This window comes from Syzygium oleosum, unplaced genomic scaffold (genome assembly GCF_021117445.2).
Source record: "Syzygium oleosum isolate NSW1041296 unplaced genomic scaffold, Sole_v2.1 Sole_v2.01, whole genome shotgun sequence".
Taxonomy (NCBI): Eukaryota; Viridiplantae; Streptophyta; class Magnoliopsida; order Myrtales; family Myrtaceae; genus Syzygium; species Syzygium oleosum.
The window spans coordinates 28158254-28181556 of record NW_026607485.1 but is presented as its reverse complement, the minus strand read 5'-3'; positions in this window follow the sequence as shown (position 1 = coordinate 28181556).

The following is a 23303-nucleotide window of genomic DNA, read 5'->3' as shown; positions in this document are numbered from 1 at the left end:
AAATATCTATATGTTATGAAAGCAGTTGATAATCACGAAAGTACAAAGAAATGTCGTCGCTTCTTTACTACTAGGGATTTGATCCTATGGTAAGGGCATTGTAACAGTCTGAATTTTCGATCATTTTCCCGAGATTTAAGAAATGAATTTGACCAATGGACTATAGTGAGATCTCACCCGGAACAGCGCATTCACGGGATGCTAACCTTAGGGGTAGAGCTATTACGGGATTGAGTTCGCACGACCAAAGAACTCCACCTGGGTTCGATCTTCGACCATATGGATTGACGAGGGAATGTTTTGAGCCAACCGAGACCGGTCTATTTGATTGATCGTGTCCTAAGGGAACTAGCGACAGACCCTTGCAATTATATGACAATCGAGATCGTCCGGGTAGAGTAAACTTAAACGTGATTTGACTTAGTGTCGGTCACGGGTCGAGACGCGTAATCCCAATGAGCCACCCGTTAGCAAGAGATAAGCTAAAGTCGCGATTGTTCAATTTTAGTCATTTCTTGGAATTCGGGCCCGGGAATCGAGAATTTTGAAAGTGACAATTTTGAGCGGCCGATGACGTTTTTGGCTTGGCCAACCTTGGGGCCACCCATTTCTGCAAAAAAAATGGATTTCGATTCGGGGCCGAAAAAATTACGATTTTGCCCCTCGAGACCCCGACGTTGATTCTGAGGCCGTATGAGGTTATTTCTCGAGGCCGATGTCATTTTAGGGTGGCCACGCATATTTGGAGTGGATACGGTCAAAAATTGGAATTTTGACTCGGAAGTGAAAAATAATATTATTTTATTCCCAGGACTTTGCAGTCGATTTTCGAGGGCTTAAGAAGCTATTTTCACGATTCCGACGCCATATTATGTTGGCCACGCATATTTAGAGTTGATTTGGACAAAAAATTGAAATTTCGCCCCGAGACCGGAAAAATGACCATTTTGCCCTTAGGCCGTTTTCAGTTCCGAATTTTGGGAAAATATTTGGGATAATTATTAAGGGTTTTCAGCTGCATTATTGGACCTTGGACACTTTTACCCCTCAATTATTTGGATAGGATCAACGAGAACCGTCGGATTAGGGGTATTTTGGTCAAAACTCCCGGATCGCGACACGTGACGCCCTTTAGCCATCATCTTTGACCAGATTGGACTCCCTCTCTCTCTCTTCCTTCTCATTCAACCAGCCCCACGATCAGTCTCTCTCTCTCTCTCTCTCTCTCTCTCTCTCTCTCTCTCTCTCTCTCTCTCTCTCTCTTTCTCACTCCTTCATCTTCGTTTCCTCCCATCACCGTTGCTGCTGCTATTCCGCCATTTCAGCCACCCATCCAGCCCGTTCGTCTCGTCTTTCTTAGGTAAGTGACTTCCCCAATCGACACCTAGGACCTCGGGTATTGCTAGGCTCGTTTAGGGTTCGGTTTAGGTGATTTTCGTGGTTGTTTTGGACTGAATTAGGGGCTGATGTTCGGGTGGTTGTGGACTGATTTGGAGACGGAAAATATGAGGTTTGGGAGGTTCGGATAGGGCCGTGAGGATACGGAACGATTATGGTTTGAATTCGTGAGATTTGGTGTAATTTTCGGATTTGTGACTACCGTACCCGTCCGGTTTCCTATTTTTGTAGAGAATTTTGGGGGCCGAATTTGACGAAGTTTTCTTCATGAAAGTTGTTCCCAGCATCTTGAAGTATAACATACTTTAATTTGGGAATTTTTGGAAATCATTTGAGGCCATTCGGAAGTCCATCTTTGGACCGAAACAAAACTGCCCGATTTACTGTTTACCCGACCTTTTGGTCTGTTCGAATTTTTATAAATTTTTTCAGGCCTATTTTCAAAAGACTTCCTTCACAAAAATTGTTGGGGACATTTGTGGATATAACATATAAAAATTTCAAGGCTTTCCAAAATGATTTGGATACTGAATGATTTGTATTTTGATAGCCTGAGGGGCTGTCCGAGCGAATCGGATTTTGTCCGAATTTGAGTGTCAAAACGAGGTAGTTAAGGTTAGAACTGGGTTTCTAGTTCTTTATGGAAAATGTTCATCGAGATTTTTTGTACAACATATCCAAATTTCATAATTTTTGGAATTGATTTACCATTTATTTCAAATGGATTTCTGTCACTGTGCAACTGCCCAGTTTGGACCCGATTTTGTATATTCCAGGTTTTTCTCTCTCTCGGACTGAGTTAGGGGCTGGTTGTTTGGTGGTTGTGGGCTGATTGGGTGATGAAATTCGAGGTTTAGGAATGCTAAGTTAGGGCTGTGATGTTGAGGATTGATCGGGAATTAAATGGGTGATTGATTGGAATTGTGTTGGCTTGATTGGGTTTATTGGATTAATTGCATTGTTTGCTGTGGTTGGCTAGTTCTGGTTTGTGCATGGGCTGAATGTGATGAGGTGGTGTGCCGTGTGGGTATGGCCGTGATGTGTAGTGGCGTGGTCGTGTGAATATGTATTGGATTTGCGTGCTAAATGTGCTTGGTCGTGTGGTGTATTCGTATGACGAGAACGTGTGTTTGTGAAGTGTACGTGAGATGTGAATTGGTGCATGGCTATGTATGTGTGTGAGGTGTGTACGTTTGGCCATGCGATTGTTGGCCGTGTGTAAGTGTGGTTTGAGTGGAACGAGAATATGGAAATGTAGGATTGGTTGGAAAGGATCCGTGCCCGGCCCGATGGGGTGACGATGCTCGACGTGGTCGGAAGACCGTTGGCCTGATGCGTTTTACGAGGGCGCGGTAGAAGGAAAGTGTGTGTAGGATTCCGTCCCGAGGCATGCTCGCTTTACGCGGACGATGCCGTCCCTAACGAGGTGACGATGCCCGGCCCGACGGGTGTCGATGCCGACGAGGTCAAGACCGTTGGCCCGATGCGTTTTACGCGGCGCGGTAGTGGTGGAAGAGTTGAGAATGAGCGGGAATTGGCTTGAGGTGCGAGATTTGGAAAAAGTGATGCGTGGTGTGGGTCAAGTGTGCGAGTGTGTTTGTATCGATTGCTATGGTGCTCGATTATGGGGTAAAATACTGCTAGGCACGGTATGGGACGTGTCCAAGTAGGTTTTGCTTTATAATCGAGGCACGTGCGTGATCGTGATTCATCGTTGTGGTGTATTGGCTGTGTTATTGTCTAACTTGCGTGAACGTGTATGATGGATTCCGGTAGGGTCGTGTGTGATTGTTAGTCTGTTTGATTGTCGTGTGTTATGCGTGTTTTTGTCTGGCAGTACGTGAGTGCCTACGTGGGGTTTGGGGTTGTACACTTATTAAGATTCGTCTTATAGTTGTATAATCCACAATTTCAGACCCCAACCTTAGACCCGGAAGTTCGCCTCCTCTTTTGGAAGTTCGAGGAACCACCTTTGGTGCCCAGTGGAGCCGCATTTGATTTTCCGGAGCGAAGCGAGGACTCAAGAGCGAGAGCGGAAGAGGGCAACCGTAGGCTTTCCCTAGGATATTTTAGGGGTTGTTTAACTTGGGTTATCCGATAGTGAAGTTAAGATAACCAAACCCCTGAACTTTTGTTAAAACGGTGGTGAATGATGTTCATCTGTATTTATGTCGGTAATAAAATGTTTGTATATTTGGTGTTGTATGATTTTGTTGTTGTTTGATCGTTATGGTGTTCTACCCTGTTGTCGTCATCTTTTTGTCCGGGTTTTGTTTTATATATTCCGCTTCCACATGTGGCTCGATGTTTGGGTTGGGTCGGCGACGTTCCTGGGACGTCGCAATATTTCGACCGGAGCAAGGGATGTCGCGAGCTCGATGGGGTTCGGGCGTAACGTGCATTCTCGTGCTTTTGGCTCAAGAACCAATGGTTGTAGATTTGATTCATATTCTGGAGAACTCAGATTTAAATGGAGCCTGTGGCAGCGAGTTATTGTATTAGTTTGCTTCCAAGTAGCCCACTTATTACTACTGTAAAAACACGTCTTACTTTTCAAATGCAAGTAAGATGAAAAGTTGGTGAGTGACTAACATTAGTTGGTATTTTAATGCGATGACTGTTGGTGCATCAATCAAATCAAAGGTGGTTATTTTGAATAAAAGTTAGTAACTTCAAAGATATTAGTTTGTTATAAAAATAAATGCTAGTACATTATTAAAGTATACGGTAATCTTGGAAGTATAAAGAAATGTACATAATTTTCAAAATCAAGCTGGATAAAAAGTTGGTAAGTGACTAAAATTAGTTTGTGTCTCAATATGACGAATATCATTACACAAGTTAAATTAAGGTTGGTAATTTCAAATAAAATTTTCTAACTTCCACAGTGTTGGTAAGTTATAAAAATAAATATGGATAAGTGCATTAGAAGTCCTAAAACTTGTCACGAAAGTGCAATTAAGTCCTAAAACTTTTAAAAAATGCAATCAAGCCCTAAAACTTGTTACGAAACTACAATCGAGTTCTAAAACTATCAAAAAGTATAATCAAGTCTTAAAACTTGTCAAAAAAGTGCAATCGAGTCATAAAATTTTCAAAAAATGCAATTAAGGGAAGGACATTATTTGACTAATTTGACAAGTTTTACGACTTCCAATGCTCTTATCCCAAATAAATATTGATAAATTAATAAAATAGTTGGTAATTTTTGAAGACGCATGACTAGTAAACTTAAGTTATCAAGACTTTTTTGTCTCTAGCGACATTTAACATTCACCAACAATATCACCGATTTATCTACACGTAACAAGTTCAGTTTTTGATCTTACGGAACACTAGAAACGCCTGTATGGATCTGATCTCAAACTATGAAATTCCTTAACTCCTAATATCATAAAATATGAATTGTGATAAGATACACCCATGAGTATGGATCCGTAGCAAGTGAACAAGAAATCATAATTGGAAGAGTAACAATGGAAGAGACTCAATTCATTATTCTTGTAAAAGAAAAGCATATGTCAAACATTGACTATGTTTACATCTTAGCAATACACAGAACAGCAATGTCTCAATCCAGATCAGATTCGGATTGTCCTCCCTTCCAATTTGTGTTTATTGATAGAAAGGATATGCTACTCTTGTCATTCATATAATTCACGACTATTATTCTATAAATGGGCAACACAAGTAACCAAATTTTCTCCTTTTCCTGGAAAAGCATGTTATTGAACTTGAGTGTCATATTAGTCCTTTTTTTTTGTCAGAATAATTCTTGAATGCACCTTTTATGCTTAGTTTTATTTTTGCCATACCTCTCATATTGGCCATTACCTTTTATGGTTAATTGGCACAACAAATTTACACCCTGACCTTACCTTATACAGTTTGCATGTTCGTTTTAGTCTTTCCCTGGACAATGATTGAGTCAACCCGTCAACGTAATAAAACATAGCATGTTTGGAGAAATCGAATTTGAGCAATTCATTTAAAAGGATTTTCTCAAAATAGAAAGAAATATCCGATACTGCTCACTAGATTGGGCTTATCATTAAAGGGATATAATAGTATGAAACCTAATTATTTTTTACGAAATTAAGGACCTTCTGGAAATTGTAGATTTTGCTGATATGATTGACCGAATCTAAGCTCATTTGGACCTAATATGTAATACTTACAACAAACAGGTGGCTTCCATATTTTAGTCAGCAATTGGAGATAATAGCCAATGTATTAATAGGCAAGTTAAATTAAATTGCCTACTCATTAGCATTGGTCCGTGTGGATTACTTTCTTTTATGGGATCAATAGAAATTTTGTCCGAACGAAGAAGGAAAATAAAATCTTAACCAAAAAAGGGAATCTAGAAAGCTGTTGAATAGCAAGACTACCCTTAATAGAGGCAAGCCAGCACTTTATAGGCTCGACTCCTGCCAGTTTTTTGGCCACACCCAACTCTTTCACTCACTATTTAGTGTCTATGCTCTAAGATCACTCTGGTCCAAAGCATCAGACCAAGTTCTTCAGACTTACTGGTTTGCCACTTTGCCCTCTTGTTCTTTTGTTTGAAGTTGTGTGTGAAGAATGACGAAAAAACGAATGTGTATTCCCATGATGTGCAACAATTAGTCGATCTTTCATAATACAGCCGTATACTGAAAGTACTGTGAACATAATACAGAGTAATGCTGCCGCGCAAGTCGTTCTTTTCATTTTTGAAGCAAACTTTCACTGTGATTGAGCCCAAGAAAGATTATAGGTGTTCTTGCTGATGTCCAGTTCCTCGACTGACGCTGTGTTCTCCTGCAGATTCTGATTGAAAATGGCTCAACCGGTGAATGCTGCCGCGCCATCCACTGCTGCTCCTGAAGGCGAAGGCACGATGACTGATGACCAGCGCTTCCTCCTGACCGTCATTCTTGGAGTTTACTTCGGGCCTCATCTCAAAGGGGATACGCCTCCCCACAAGTCGGTAATGCAGAGAGCAGTCGAGAGATTTCCACGGTACACTCCTGTTCAGCTGGCTGGGTCCCAGATGAAGGTGGCCCAAATGATGCACGCGTATTATCACATACTCAGGAGGGCCAGTCAATATGTCATGGTGGCCCCATCTTTGTTGCTCAAGTTCTTCCATGATATGCTTCCAGCTAAAGTGCTCGGTCCTCGTAGCAAATACCCTTGGTTCACCGACCTCTTTCCCACTGACCTGCACCCTTGTTCGTTGGTTGAAGAGCGATTTATGGCAATAGACAACATTGTCTTCATCGACAACCCAAGCACCTCTTACGTCAGGGATGAGGTTGTTGCGAGGTTTAAGAGTTTGACTGGGCTGCAGGAGTTCGTTCTGGAAAAGGATGCTGCCAAGCTACCCATATATGTGACCGACGAGGCGTTCTTTGAAGTGATGGCACCAGAGGCACGTTCAGAGGGACGATCTCGTTTTTTCGTGCCTCCTCATGGTTCTCATGGAAGGAAACGCAAGATTAACATGGCTTTAGACATACCGCCTCTTCGAATGGGTCCATATGAAGGCTCACCCTCCTCGACACCACCATGGTTCTCCGGAGAATGCGACACCTTCTTCAAGGCTCAACTTGATTCTAAGGTGGTATTTTCTCCGCTTAGTACAACTGAGAGGCAATGTTGTGGTGCTGCCGCCACCTCCAGTGCTGGAGTTGGAGCAGTTGGGTATACGGACGTGGAGGTTAAAGGATCCATCATGGGGCATGTGAACCTTGTGGAGTCCGAAGACCGTTACCGGTTCCAGGTGTCACTTCCAGGGGTCAGAAGAGATCAAAGTAAGTTCCTGATGGCCTAAAAAAGATCTCAATATTTATAGGTCAAGAAGCTAATGACTCAGTTTTGAATGTTCTCCATTTTGCGGATTCTGATTCATGTGGTGATGTCAAGGTGATAACGAATCTCTGAAACTTCCTTTTGGATGCTGCAGCATTTGCTTGTGAATTGGACATGGATGGCAAAGTCTTGATCGATGGAGAGATTGCAACAGGCGAGAAGGTGGTTGAGAGCAAAACAGGAGGGCTTTGTCCACCCAGACACTACTCTCTCTGTTTTCAGCTGCCCGGTCCCATCGATCCCATACGGTCCAACTGCAATTTTGGCTCAGATGGGATCTTCGAAGGAATTGTGATGAAGCAGATCAACATTTGACGGCTTTCGGGCAGCTCAGACTTTGTAAAAAAATGTTGGAATTTACCCGAAACTCGATTCGACACAAATTGGGTCCTGCGTTTGCTCCTACTGTTCTTTTTCCAAATGCAGATATACTGCAAACAAACAATGGAATATAATTGCTCCGAATTGCTTCTTTCTGAATTTCCATCATCATCTACATTTGACTCTAAATCCTGCTACAAATTATAGTATGGAAGGAGCTGATTCAACTTTTATCTTAGTATATTCTCAGGATTGTTAAAATATGTCTCGAATTTGAATCCAAAATGAAAATCTAAATATTTTGAATTAATATTTTGCGGACGGCCAAAATAGAGCAAAAAAGGAAATATTGGAAATTTACTTTCCAAATATGTGCTGGAGTCGGCCAAAAGAAAAGTGGAGAGTAAAGTCAAACATTGGACTTTTGCTGACCGAATTCCACTTGATTTAGTTTCCTTCTCCAGTACGCGTGGCTATCTTTGACCGCATTATGCTAGCCGCCGCCAGCGGCGGTTTCCGCGGCGGCGGCCGTGACGCGCTCCCGGGGGCGCCGGCCGGACGAACAACACAAAATAAGAAATGAAAAAAGAAAAGAGAAAAAAACGATTCTCAAAATGTGGCAAAGTAACTTTTTTACAAATTTTTGCAAATGTCAGAACAAAAGTTACAACTTTGACCGCATTATGCTCTTAGTTTCCTTCAGTACGCGTGGCTATCTTTGACCGCATTATGCTCTTCTTCAGGCGGTGGACATATATATATATTTATAGCTTATACGTTGGTTTTCAAGTGAGAGCTGATGTTGATGATTCGCTTGAAGCGCCGTTTTGAGTGCTTGGTGGGCGTGCTTTGCTGTGCGAAGAGGTGCAGAGGGACTCCATCGTAGGGCTTCGAAGTTCAGATAATTACATCCGTGTGCTAGTGTTTTTTAGCAATCAAATTCTTGTGATAAGAATTTGTATTAATTTCCTTATGAGATTGAGATATTATTTCGTGAGGTATTATGGGGCTAAACACTACATAAATTATCGAGTATAATTGGGGCTTGAGAAATACTTAGAGTGTTTAAGTGACTCGAATGTAGTTGTAATCTTCGTCGTATCACTTGATCTATAGTGGAATTCGTTGCTACTCTCTCCGTGGACGTAGGTCACTACGACCGAACCACGTAAATCTGATGTCCGATTTATTTGTCTTATTCTGTCAAATTTATTGTTCGATCGCTTGGCTTCCGCAACAAGGACAATCAGAACAATCCGATATTATCGATAATATCGATGTGTATCTCTCTGGTGTCAAGCTACGGAACTCCTCTGTGTTGATATCAGGAGATAATGGAGCCACCGGGAAATTCAAAAGAAGCAATTTTTCTACTTTAGTTGTTTCTTTAACGGAATGTATTGCCATTTACGGGCGAGGGAAAAAATCAGAACGCCCAAGAAATTCCATCCGGTCGTGATTTCTTTGCAATACTTATTATCTAGTTTGTGATTTAAGGAAAATCTTTTCTTGTACATATAGTAACGCAGGACAAGCAAGGTAAAAAATATACCTCGTGTGGACTTAAGGAATTCTCTTGAATGCCTTTCATCATAGGTTTCAGAATCTCCTTTTCCTGAAATACCACATAGATTGATTATTTTTAAAAAACCCAACTCAGATTAAAATTTTAGTTATAAAAGTCACGTATTAATTTGACCGGAATTTCTCGCCATTGGTACTTAAGTGATCGTTTTTTCTCCGATTTGGCACTTAAGTGATCCAGCGAAAAATTTTGGTACTAAAATGAGTACTGTACACAAGTTTTGACACTTTTAGTGTTCTTCTCTCCTTAGAGCAAACACTAAATAGTGAGTGCAAGACTTGGGTGTGGCCGAAGTAATGGCAGAAGTCGAGCTTATATAGTGCTGGCTTGCCTCTCTATCAGGGGTAGTCTTGCTATTTAACAGCGTTCTAGATTCACTTTGTTGGTCAAGATTTTATTTTCCTTCTGCGTTCGGACAAAATTTCTATTGATCCGAGAAAGAAAGTTATCTATACGGACCAATGCTAATGAGTTGGCAATTTAATTCAACTTACCTATTAATACATTGGTTCTTATCTCCAGTTGCTGACTAAAATATGGAAGCTACCTGTTTGTTATTAGTATTGCATATTAGGTCCAAATGAGCTTAGATTCGGTCAATCATATCGGCAAAATCTACAATTTCCGGAAGGTCCTTAATTTCATAGAAAATAATTAGGTTTCATACTATTATATGCCTTTACTGATAAGCTCAATCTAGTGAGCAGAATCGGATATTTCTTTCTATTTTGGGCAATCATTTTAAGCGATTTGCTTAAATTCGATTTCTCCAAACATGCTATATTTTATTACGTTAATGGGTTGACTCAATCATTATCCAGGGAAAGACTAAAACGAACATGCAAACTGTATAAGGTAAGGTCAGGGTGTAAATTTGTTGCGCCAATTAACCATAAAAGGTAATGGCCAATATAAGTATAATACTAGAGTTCATACCACGAAAAATCGCAAACTGGTACATATGTAAAAAATTTACCCCAAACTAATTTTTTTACCACTAAAAACCCCAAATTAGTACACTTGTGACAAATTTACCCTAATCTAAATTTTTTACTGCAAAAAACCCCAAACTAGTGTGTTTGTGACAAATTTATCATCTATTAAATTTGATTAATATCACGAAAAATCACAAACTGATACAATTATGACAAACGGATGGTAAAATCCCAAACTGGCACACCTGTCAACTACCATATATCATTTAATTCGGCAATTTGATGGTAAAATTTAACAGAAACTAACAGAGGGTAAATTTGTCACAAGTGTACTAGTTTGGGATTTTTGGTGGTCGAAAAATTAATTTGAACTAAATTTGTCACAAGTGTATCAGTTTGGGGTTTTTTGTGGTATTAACTTAAAGAACTATACAAGGTATAGCAAAAATAAAACTAAGCATAAAAGATGCATTCAAGAATAATAGAAATTTGACAAAAATAAGGACGAATTTGACACTCAAGGTTTGTTTTTTTTGTCAAAGAAATTTCTATTCATTACCACAATTATACATGAAATGATTCATAGGAAATTTCAAAAGTCACAATAACAAGGCAAGCCCATAAAACTCCAAAACAAACCAAAAACCAGAAATCAAGGCATATCTTCATGACATAGTTGGTAGATATAATCACATGCTCGTTCTTCAAAAACAAATCTGTCACTATATCCAAATGAAACGATTGGCGGTCGATTACCGAACCACATAACCTCATCAGTGATAAGCACATGCTAGAATCTCCATCTATAATTACGACTTTGCCTTTCGTTGGTGTGCGCCTAGGTTCAGCGTCCCCAACACTATCAGGAGACAACATAAATATGTTGAATAAACTCATATCTGACACCTGTGAGAGCGAACCTATAGCCAGTGCGAGATGCCAAAGCTTTTAACTAAAACACGTTGAACGAGCACATATTTGACACCGAAACTGCTGTGAACACCATTGAAACTGGAGACGAAGTACCTATTCATTAAAACTCAAAAATCTAGAATTAGATTGGAAAGAAAAACTCCCTAATATAAGATTGGGAAAGCAAAGCTCTCAGATCTAAAATTAGATCGGGAGATTAAGGAAAGAAACAAAAAGAAATTAAAGAAAAAGCAACTAGGAGGGGGGGGAGATCTAAGTCAAATCCCTCCTACACCGGTCTGTTTATTATTCATTAAGAATGACAATCAAGGCAGACCACGCCCCTAGGGTAGAGAATGATAACCATTCTGTTCCAGAATGAGTTCCTGAAACAGAATAGATTTTTCTATTTCTGGTTCCAGGATGAGTTTCTGAAAAAAGAAACCCGTTTGATAATGACCAAAAATTTCTATTTCTGAAACAGAAACCCGTTTGATAACAGCGCAAAATTTCTATTTCTTAAAACAAAAACCGTTTGATAAACAACACAAAATTCTATTTCCAGGAACAAAAATCCATTTTTTTAGAAATGGAATAAAAATAATTAGAAAATCCAAAAAAATTCCTAAAAATCTCAAAAAAATTCAAAAAATCCAAAAAAAATTGAAAAATTCTAGAAAAATTCATCACAATTTCCAAAAAATAAAAAAATTCAGATTTCGGGAAAATAGGAAATTTGTTGAATTTTTCAAAAAAAAATCAAAAAATCAAAAATTTCAAAACTTCGTAGAATGGCTAAAAATACCTGTGGCCACCCATTTTTAGTGAAATTTAAATTTTTTTAGGTGCCCAAAAAAAATCAAAAAATCAAAAATTTCAAAACTTCACATAATAGTTTAGAATACATGTGGCCACCCACTTTGAGTGAAATTTAAATTTTTTAAGGTGCCCAAAAAAATTCAAAAACTCAAAAATTTCAAAACTTCACAGAATAGCTTAGAATACCTGTGGCCACCCACTTTGAGTGAAATTTTAATTTTTTGAGGTGAAAAAAAAAGCAAAAAATCAAAAATTTCAAAATTTCACAGAATGACTTAGAATATTTGTGGCCACCTACTTTGAGTGAAATTTAAATTTTTTTAGGTGCCAAAAAAAAATAATATAAAAAAATTAAAAATTTTAAAACTTCACAAAATGACTTAGAATGCCTCTAGCCACCCACTTTGAGTGAAATTTAATTTTTTTTAGGTGCCCAAATGGTATTTTTGATTTTTTTGATTTTTTAATTTTTTTCAGCACCTAAAGAAAATTAAATTTCACTCAAAGTGGATGGCCACATGTATTCTAAGCCATTCTGTGAAGTTTTGAAATTTTTGATTTTTTGCTTTTTTTTTTCTTTTTTTTGGCACCTAAAAAAAATAAAATTTCATTCAAAGTTGGTGGCCACAGGTATTCTAAGCCATTCTGTGAAGTTTTGAAATTTTTGCTTGTTTACTTATTTTTATTTTTTTCCGGCACCTAAAAAATTTTAAATTTCGCTCAAAGTGGGTGGTCACAGGTATTCTAAGCAATTTTGTGAAGTTTTTTATTTTTTTATTTTTTTATTTTTTTCGGCACCTAAAAAAATTTCAATTTCGCTCAAAGTGGATGGCCAGAGGTATTCTAAGCCATTCTGTGAAGTTTTAAAATTTTTGATTTTTTGCTCTTTTTTTTATTTTTTTAGGCACCTAAAAACAATAAAATTTCGCTCAAAGTGGGTGGCAACAGGTATCTTAAGCCATTCTGTGAAGTTTTGAAATTTTTTCTTTTTTAGTTATTTTTATTTATTTTGGCATCTAAAAAAAATTAAATTTCACTCAAAGTGGGTGGCCACAGGTATTCTAAGCCATTCTGTGAAGTTTTGAAATTTTTTATTTTTTTTATATTTTTCGACAGCTAAAAAAATTTAAATTTCGCTCAAAGTGGATGGCCACAGGTATTCTAAGCCATTCTATGAAGTTTTGAAATTTTTTTTTTTGCTTTTTTTAATTTTTTTCGGCACCTGAAAAAAATTAAATTTCGCTCAAATTGGGTGGCCACAGGTATTCTAAGACATTCTGTGAAGTTTTTAAATTTTAGATTTTTTATTATTTTTAATTTTTTTTGGCATCTAAAAAAAATTAAATTTCGCTCAAAGTGAGTGGCCATAGGTATTCTAAGCCATTTTGTGAAATTTTGAAATTTTTGATTTTTTGATTTTTTTTTTACTTTTTTCGGCACCTAAAAAAATTTAAATTTCACTCAAAGTGGGTAGTCACAGATTCTAAACCATTCTGTGAAGTTTTGAAATTTTTGATTTTTTTTCCCACCTCAAAGATCGTGACTTCCAGATGAACACGTGTTTTGAAGAAAGAGTTCTCTCATAAAGGATTCTCATTTTTGGTCTAGAAATAGAAAACCTACTTTTTTTTTTTTCTGATTTCTGGTTTAGAATCGGTTCTGGAACAAAAAGTTGTTCCAGAAATAGAAAAATGGAATTGCGTTACCAAACGGGTTTCTGGTCCAAAGCTATTTCTGGGAACAGAAAACCAGTTCTGGACAGAACCAGAATGGTTATCATGCGCTACCTTAAATGCTAAATCGGAGAAAAAACGATCACTTAAGTGCCAATGGCGAGAAATTCCGGTCAAATTAATACGTGACTTTTATAACTAAAATTTTAATCTGAGTTGGGTTTTTTAAAAATAATCAGTCTATGTGGCATTTTCATGTGTATATTTCGATTTTTTTAATATTTTTCTGATTTTTTTCTTTTCTTTCTTTCTTCTTCTACCTTTGAACGGTGATCGGACACCGGTCACCGGCCATGGCTGGCCGCCTGGCCTCACTCGGACGAGGCCGCCGTCGCTCGCCACAGGCGAGGCCCGGTCGACCCTTGCCTGGGCGAGGGCGGGCGAGCCTCGGCGAGGGCTCCCCTCGCTAGATCCGACGAGACCGGCACTCGCCGAAGCCACGGCGGCCTCGCCAAGCATCACCCGCCCCTCGCCGGGTGTCACCCGGGGGCAAGGACGGCCTCAAAAGCCACAGGCGAGGGTCGGCCTCGCCTGGGCGATGGGTATCGCCGGCCACCCATCACCCAGGCGAGGCCGGCCCTCGCCTGTGGCTTTCAAGGGCGGCCTCGCCCAGGGCGAGGGATGGCCTTGCCAAATCCGGGCAAGGGGCGGCCTCGCTTGTTGCCGGCGAGGGTGGCCCTCGCCAAATATGGCGAGGGCGACCCTCGCCCAGCCCTTCCTAGGCTTTGCCGGTGGCCGGGCCGACCACCGGCAACCAACCACCGGCAAAACAAAGAGAAGATCAGAAAAGGAAAGAACGAAAAAGAAAAAATAATAAAATTATTTAAAATAAAATTAAATCGAAATAGGGTGAATAAGCTAAACTATGTCGTTTTGAAATATACATGCTGACTAAATCTCCGGCAAGCCACATCGGCTTTAGAAATTAATAAAAAAATATCACATCGGATTTTCGGCTAAACTGACCGGAGTTGGTACTTAAGTAATCGTTTTTCAAAAAGTTTGGCACTTAAGTGATCCGGCCAAAACTTTTGGCACTAAAGTGAGCGCCGTACACAAGTTTTGGCACTTGTAGTATTCTTGTCCTTGCTCTAAGATTACCCTGGTCCAAAGCATCAAACCAAGTTCTTCGGACTTACTTGTTTGCCACTTTGCCCTTGTGTTCTTTTGTATATTTTGATGTGCTCATAAAGTTGTGTGTGAAAAATGATGATATGTATTCACATGATGTGCAACAAGTTTTTTTTTGGTCAAAATGTGCAACAAGTTGATCTTGCTTTTCTTGAAAACCGAACCAGAACATAATTTTCTTTATGGATCAAATTGATTCTTTTAATGAGTTTGAGTGCATGATCTGATTGAGCATAGTTTGTTTGAGTGAGTAAACCAACTTTCTTTTTTCTTTTGTATATTACTCTCTTTTGCCTTGGATAGTACTTGCAGATTGTTAAACCATTACTTATGTATCTGAGCCAGTGATGATCCAGTGGTTTACGTTGATCAATTTGCCCGCAAAAAATTCATTCATCCTAATCTAGTTGGAGCATTCAGGTTTTATTGCAGTCGATTCAGTATATATCAAGCAGCATGTTGATGGTCATAGGTTAATTATTTCTGTGATCAGAATGACGTAACTTGCAGTGCAGGAAGTATTGATCTGTTAGCTTTTGAAATGCTAGAAATCAAAGATATCGTTGGTGGTGTGTCCATCATATTGAATGAACATTAATGATGTTAATCGGAAGATTATAATTGTAATATATGGGCCATAAACTAGCCCGTTATTTTATAAGTTAAGTCCAAAGCCTAGCCCATTTTCTTCCTCCTCCAGTAAATCGTGCATTGGAAGCATAAAGAAAGGAAAGAAGAAGCAGTAAGCGGCAGAGCTTAAACCAGAAGTAAGAGGAGCTCGATCGTGGAGAAGAGAGGAAAAGGGGAAACAGAGGGAGAGAAGAAAATTTCTGCACGTTCACAATCCGAACGTCTTGACAAGTTGAATCAACTACGAATCACAACGCCTGGTGAGTAATGAAGCCGATTATTTGTTTAATTGGAGTAATTTTCGGGTTAGGGCTCAAATTTCGGAGTTAGGTGAAATTCAAGCCGCGTAGTTTGATTTTTGAGTTGTTGAGCTGCGTATATATATAGAATTGGTAGTTTAGGGTGTCGTGGAGCCGTGGGATTTTACGGAACTCGATTTGGACTTACGGTTTGCCTGAAACGAAATTTTGAAGTTGAGCGCACGTGGTGAACAGTACGCGACCAGCAACTTTCATGCCGATTTTCGTCGCTTTTTGGCCCGAGTTTGGGTCGGCCAAGCTAGGATTCTTGTAGTTCTTTGAATGGGATTTTCTTTTGACTGTAAGCTCGCTTGAAATAAGGTTCGAAGAAAAGAGTTTTGGCACAACTAAGTTTCGCGCTCAAGCTCCGCGATGCGGAAGGTTTTGGATAATCGCTCTGGACAAGCGATTTGTGGGCACCTTTGACTTGTTTCGTTAGCGATTAAGCATCATTTAGCCGTTTCGTAGTTATCGTAGTATTTTACTTGATTTTGACGTCGATTCTCGTTTAATTGTTAGGATTTCGATATCGTCGGTTCGAGTGAGAATTGTTGTTTGGTTTTGGGGCAGTCCTAGGTGAGTGGTACTATTTCTTCCATGAATTTACAAGCTCATGTCTTGAAAATGGTAGAGTTTTAATATAGTATGAGTTATTAGGAGCATATTTCTTTCATAAATTGGATCGAACTTTTACTACATTTTTAGTCGATTGAAAAGGGATTTAGAATGTTTCATGAAGTGGTCTAAAGTGACCAATTGTGAATGTTTTGGTTAAATGTTTAGTGAAAGGAATTTCCAAAAGTAGTTCGTATTGATTATGAAGTGTTTTATGAAATGCATTTTAATTTATAAATGGAATTGTGAAAGGTTATGTGATTCGGTTTGTAAAACCGGTTTATGAAATAACTTTCTGGTGTTGATTGTGCGTTGTTGGAGAGATGTTTTGGTTGATATGGCTCATATCACTATGACGAGAACCCGTTGAGGGTGGAGTATGCATACTGTCAAGACGTCCTTCTGGGCCGAACCGCCGGCTATATAGGTGGTAGACCTAGCCAAGGGAGGTAAACTTGGTCGCCTTTGTTACGACGTTAAACGTGACCATAGTTCGATGATGAGCATAAAATTAGTCGATGGAATGGGCCATCGACGTGTGATTGATTAGATTAATCAATAGAATAGACCATTGATGGTTGTTTGTTATTGTTGACTAAGTTTTGATGACTGATCTTGTAAGCATAGAGTTTTGTTGGAAAGTTATCATACATTTTTTCGATAGTTTACATATATTGTATATTGAATTTGAGATGATGAAATTGATATCATTTTATAACGATGCATAGTGATTGTTCGATCCGCTTAGAAGAAATGTATTATTCAATGGGCCGTGGTAGCTCATTCCATTAATCTTTTTGTGTTTTTCAGGTTTCTTGGTTAGTGGAAAATAGTTCGAGAGCGCTTTTGATGGGGACTTTTGGGAATTGATTTTTTTGTGGTAAGGTTTGAGGCTTTGTCCTTTGAGAGGAAGGACAGCCGTGTCGCTACCTCTACTCTTGTAGGATTTGGGGTGTGACAATAATTACATTGCATATCCTAGATTCGATTGGCTTAAGTTCTCTTTTCTCCTGCAGATTCTGATTGAAAATGGCTCAACCGGTGAATCCTGCTGCACCATCCCCCACTGCTCCCGCAGGCGAAGGAATGATGACTGATGACCAGCACTTCTCCTGACTGTCATTATAGGAATATACTTCGGGCCTCATCTCAAAGAGGAGAGGCAGCCCCACAAGTCGGCAATGCAGAGAGCAGTTGAGAGATTTCCACAGTACACTCACGATCAGCTCGCTAGGTCCAAGATGATGATGGCCGAAATGACGCATGTGTATTATTATATACTCAGGAAGGCCAGTCAATCTGTCGTAGTTGCCCCGTCTTTGTTGCTCAAGTTCTTCTGCAACACGCTTCCAGCCAAAGTGCTCACCTCTGGTAGCCACTACCCACGGTTCATCGACCTCTATCCGACTCACCTGCACCCTTGTTCGTTTGTCGAAGATCGATTTTTGGCAATAGACAACATAGTCTTCATCGATAACCCGAGCACCTCTTACATCAGGGAAGAGTTAGTTGAGAGGTTTAAGAGTTTGACTGGCTGCAGGAGCTTGTTCTGGAGAAGGATGTTGCCAAGCTACCAATTTATAGGCATTTTATGAAGTGGGAGCACCAGGGGCGCGTTCAGGGGGACATTCTCATTTTTGTTTATCCTCCTCGTGGTTCTCATGGAAAAAAACGCAAGAGTAACGAGGCTCTACATGTAATGCCTCTTCGAATGGTTCCATATGAAGGTTCAACCACCTCAATGTCATCATTTTCCTCCGGAGAACGAGACACCTACTTCAAGGCTCAACTTGATCCTAAGGTGGTGTTTTCTCCGCTCAGTACGACAGAGATGCCATGTCGTGGTGCTGCCGCTGCCTGGATTGCTGGAGTCGGAGTAGCTGGGAATGTGGACGTGGGGCTTACAGGATCCATCACAGGGCGTGAGCCTTGCGGAGTCCAATGACTTACCTGTTCCAGGTGTCACTTCCTGGGGTCAGAAGAGACCGAAGTAAGTTCCTGATGGCTAGAAAAAAACCTCAATGTTATAGGTCAAAAAGCTACTTATTAAGTTTTGAGTGTTCTCCATTTTGCGGATTTTTATTTATAGGGCGATGTTAAGATTTTATTGGAGATTCTCTTTCTTTCGTCGAGTTCAAAATCTGACATTCCATGCTCTCAGCTGATATCAAACCTATCATATATCGATAAGATGACAACCATCGGAGTTCCAGTCGTTGAAACATTGCTCAGGCCCTCAGAGATCGGCCTTCCAGCATCAGAACTCAACTGCTGTTTTGCCGGTCAAGGTAAAGAATCAATTTTCGGGTTCAGCAGCATTCAATGCTTCAACCATTTTGCAATCTGCACAAAAGGCCGCATCAGGTGACGAACAGGTCATAGCTTTAAAAACGTAAGTTATGCAGAAACATGAAAAGAGCATCGTGAAATTCATGAAACTGACAAAACAAAATTAACAGCAAGTGATACTCGACTACCATTTATCTTAATGAAAGAAAGAAAAGAAAATCATGAAATCTATTGTTCTCTACCATCAATTTTAGCTAGTTATGAAAAGGTAGTTTCCGTGATTTTCTGATTGAGTATTGAAATATTTGTTAAGTTCTGAAATGCAAACGTCATTTTTATAATGGCAACATGCTAAAATTACTACATACAGCGTATGGAGCAGAGATAACAGCCTTCCTTCCTCTCATTTGCAGGCTGAGACGTACTTCAGACCAGATCTTTGAAAAGAAAAGCTCCAAGTGTCCACAATGCAGAGAGTAGTCAAGAAATGGCCGCTGTAAACTTCAGGTCCTTGACAGTGTTAGAGGATTTTCCTTTCGACGATGAATTCCATGAAGTAGTAGCACTAGCAGTGCATTCTCGAGGTCAGTTTCTGTCCTTTCATGCCCTCCTTGCAGTTCTCCTGTAGGAGAACACGAGAATAGCGTGGCTTACAGTGGTATCACAAGAATCACGCTGCAAGGGACACTTTTAGTCCTCCATGCTACCTCATGCTTCTCATGAAACTTGAAATTAAAGACGCAAATGTCACATGGCTCTGGACATAAGGCCTCCCAATGGTTCCAGTATGTTCCTGATAACCAAAGATGATATTTTGCTGTATGTAGAGTATTGGCGTACTTTTTAAAAAAAAAAAAAAAAAAAAAAAAAAGAGTATTGGCGTACTTTGCCAGATTTAGCTCGGTCTCCACAGGTTAAGAACCCAAATGTTAAGTTTCCTCTGAGCTCTACGATTCAATGAAAACATAGTGCAGAACTTCAATTCATATGGCAGCTTATGGGAGACGTCTGTAATCATCAAAGTTAACTCATTTGATTCGCTGATATCTGCTTTGATATGGTCATAAGTGTCCGTTATCATCGAATTTAACCCGTTTGATTTGTTGTCATCTGCTTTGAATGGTCATTAGCGTGCAAGAGTCAGGATGTGGTAACAGAAAGACTAGGCACAATCACAACCGGATAAAAGTTTCTTGCGCAATCTGTTTCCCTGGGTAAGGCAACAAGTATCCAGTTTTAAAGAGCAAACTGTAGCTCATTTTATGACCAAAAAACAACTGTAGCTCATTCATGATGGATACGAAAATAAGAAAAATAAGAAAAATATAAAAAAACCATTAACAAAGTCAATTATCGAAAGAGCCTTGACAAGTGCCCTTGAGTCACTCTTAACATTGTAAGAACTATTTTTGAGACATCAAAATAATGGTTTTTTTATTCAGATTTATCAGAAAGCACGATCAACTCGTTTCATGTCGTGTGATGACACATTTCACTTTCATCATTGTTTACAAATAAGTAACTTCATGAACAATTAAAGACTAAAACATGTAGAAGGGTAAACAAGCACTGGGAAGTGCTCTTATTGTTTTTCGTTATTTCTTTGAACTAGGATGAAAATGATTCGGGGTTTTAATCAAACCAGAGTGAGCTGATATTCTAGCTAGTAAGTAATGACTGAGTGCCCTAAGTGCTGACAGAACTCAAGCTTCTACTATGCTGGTAGTTTTGTTATTCAACCGTTTTCAAATTTCATAACAATTCGGCCAAATTTTTTATTCTCAGTAAGCACTCGGACAAAAGTTGAATAATTCTGAGGAAAAAATCAACGTTGATTTTCTTTGCTATGTTCTTCTCTCCATATATTTAGAAATATGGAAGTATGCATTTGTTGCTGGTTTGATTATTAGGCTCAAATGAGGTTAGAGTTGATTTACCAAGTAAAATCGAATATTTCTTTCTTTTCGTGTCGATCAGAATCGGCAGATTAAGTGAATTATGTACATCGAGAAATTTAAAATAGGAATACTTTACAATGTTTTATTACCTTAACTGGATTGTTTTAATCCCTTGTTCCGGGGAAAAAGGAAAAGAAATGTGCAAACCTCCACTGATACATTCAAGAGTTCAATTACTTTCTTTTTCATGAAAATGGGAAGGGTAGCATGAAAAAGGACAAGCTGATATTGATTGAGTTGAGACATAGCTATTCTCTGTTTTGCTGAGATCTGTAAACTGTCGATTATTGATATCTGCTTTCTTTAAAAGGATCATATATTCTTATCTGTCTTATTTATTAAAAACAAAAGAACTAAACAAAGAACATAATCTATCAGATAGAGTTTTGTCGAATGGCCAATTCTTCTGTTCAAGAAACAAGTGGAGGAGTTAAATCTCTGAGGATTTGGTTGATCTCCGAACTTGGTCTCACACTTTAGAGCGCAGCAGCATGGACTGTGACATGTATTAATCTGCAACAAGTAAAGTTTTCCCATTTTGGCAAAATCGAGTGGTGTGATTCATTCAATCTCATCGACGGGGCAAAAGAAAAAGAATTATCCAATTTTGCTCTTCCTAGAACATGACATAATAATGTGTTTGTGGCCTTGATTACCTGCTATAAAGTTAAGGCCCTTCTGCTTTTTGTAGATTTGCTGGTGTAATTGACCAAATCTAACCTTATTTGGCCCAAATAATTACTAATAGCGACAAATAGGTACTTACCATATTTCTCATTAGCACTGGTCCATCTGGCTAATTATTTTTTTCTGGAAATTATCGAGCTTTGTCCAATGCAGAAGAGGGAAATAAATGTGACCCGAAAAAGTTATGAATGGCTGAAACAGAGAGAGACCGCTGGTGGTGAAGAAGATGAACAGTAACAAGAATCAAAGGAAAGAAAAAAGAAGTTGAAGACGAATAAAATTGCTCACCCAGTCTGTCTTCCTGGGAAAGGTAACAAAGATCCGGTTTTAATAGAGCAAACTGTGGCTCATTAACGTGATGGATATGAAGATAAGGAAAAGATAACAACACCATTAATAAAGTTAATTATGGAAAGAACCTCGACAAATGCCCTTAAGGCACTCTTGACGTTGTAAGAACCGTTTTTGAGCCATCAAAGTTATGGTTTCATTATAGATCTACCAGAAGCAGGACCAACTTGTTTCAAGTCATGTGATGACACATTAGGCTTTCATCTTTTCTTACCTCCGACTAAGTCCTGATAGAACTCAAGCTTCTACTCTGCTGTTGCTGGCTTGACTCTGTTACAGGTAGTTTTGTAATTGAATATTTTTCAAATTTTATATCGTTTTGGCCAATTTCTAGTTTCTTTCCTATGCATTCGGAGACAAGTTCAATAATTCCCCAAAAAAGAAAATCAACTAGGGTGGCAGTTTAATTTAGCTCCTTGCTCTTATCTCCATCTATTTAATAATGCGCTTAGCTACTTCTCCTTCTGCGCCGCTAGTGTGGAAAGTTCATGTTTGGTACTAATTTTGATTATTAGGCTCAAAATGAGGTGAGATTTATGTAGTACACCACCAAAACCAAAAAATCCAGGAGTTTGAAATTCATAACGAGTAATTAAAGGTCACACTCACATTATTAAATATCCGATTTTACTAGACCTAGTAAAATAGGATATTTCTTTCTTTTTTGTGTCAATCAGAACGGGTAGATTAAATGTATTAGGTATGTCGCAAAATTCAAAATAGGAATACTCTAAAATGTTTTATTACTTTAATTGGATTGTCTTAATGCCTTGTTCCCAGGAAAAAGAAAAGGGAATGTGCAAAGAACAATGCTAATGGGTAGGCAATTTAATTTTACTTACTTATATTCAATGGTTCTTATCTCCAGATGCTGGCTGATATATGGAAGCTACCTATTTGTTATTAGTGTCAAATATTGGGTCGAAATGAGGGAAAAATTACCAAAACAGTCATAGACATATTGCAATTGTTCCAATTCAACCCTAAATGTTTTTTTTGTGTCAATTGAGTCTTAAACCTTTTACATTTGTGCCAATTCAGTCCATCCGACCACTTTTGGCCGGCCGGCGTTGATGTGGACGCCAGCCGTCCGGCTGACGCTAACGTGATAATATTTTTAATATTTTTTTATTTTTTCAAATTTTATTTATTTTATTTACTTTTTTTCTCTCTCTATTTTTTTTTCCCTATTTTCTTCCCTGACTGATCCAGCGACTGGCGATCGGCCAGAGGCTAAGGCTGGCGAGGTTGAACTCGCCAGCCATGGGCAAGGCTGGCCCTCGCCGACATTGGTGAGGGCGAGCCTCGCCGTCGCCCGGCGAGATTGAGCCTCGCCATGGCCGGGCAAGCTCAACCTCGCCTAGCAACGGCGAGGTTGGGCCTTGCCATGACCGGGCGAGCTCAACCTCGCCCACTGATGGCAAGGTCTCGCCAGATCTGGACAACCTAGCCGTCGCTAGGCGAGGTTGAGGCTCGCCATGGCCAGGTGAGCTCGACCTCGTTGTTGGTGGGCGAGGTCTCCCCAGATCTGGGCAGCCTCACTGTTGCTGGGCGAGGTCGAGCTCGCCCGACCATGGCAAGGCTCAACCTCGCCCACCGACGGGGAGGCCGCCCAGATTTGGCTCGACCTCGCCGTCACGAGGCGAGGTCAAGCTCGCCCGACCATGGCGAGGCTCGACCTTGCCTTGCGACAGCGAGGCTCACCCTCACCAGTGCCGGCGAGAGCCAGCCTCGGCCATGGCCAGCGAGGTCTCTCCAACCTCAGTCTCCGATCGATTACCGGT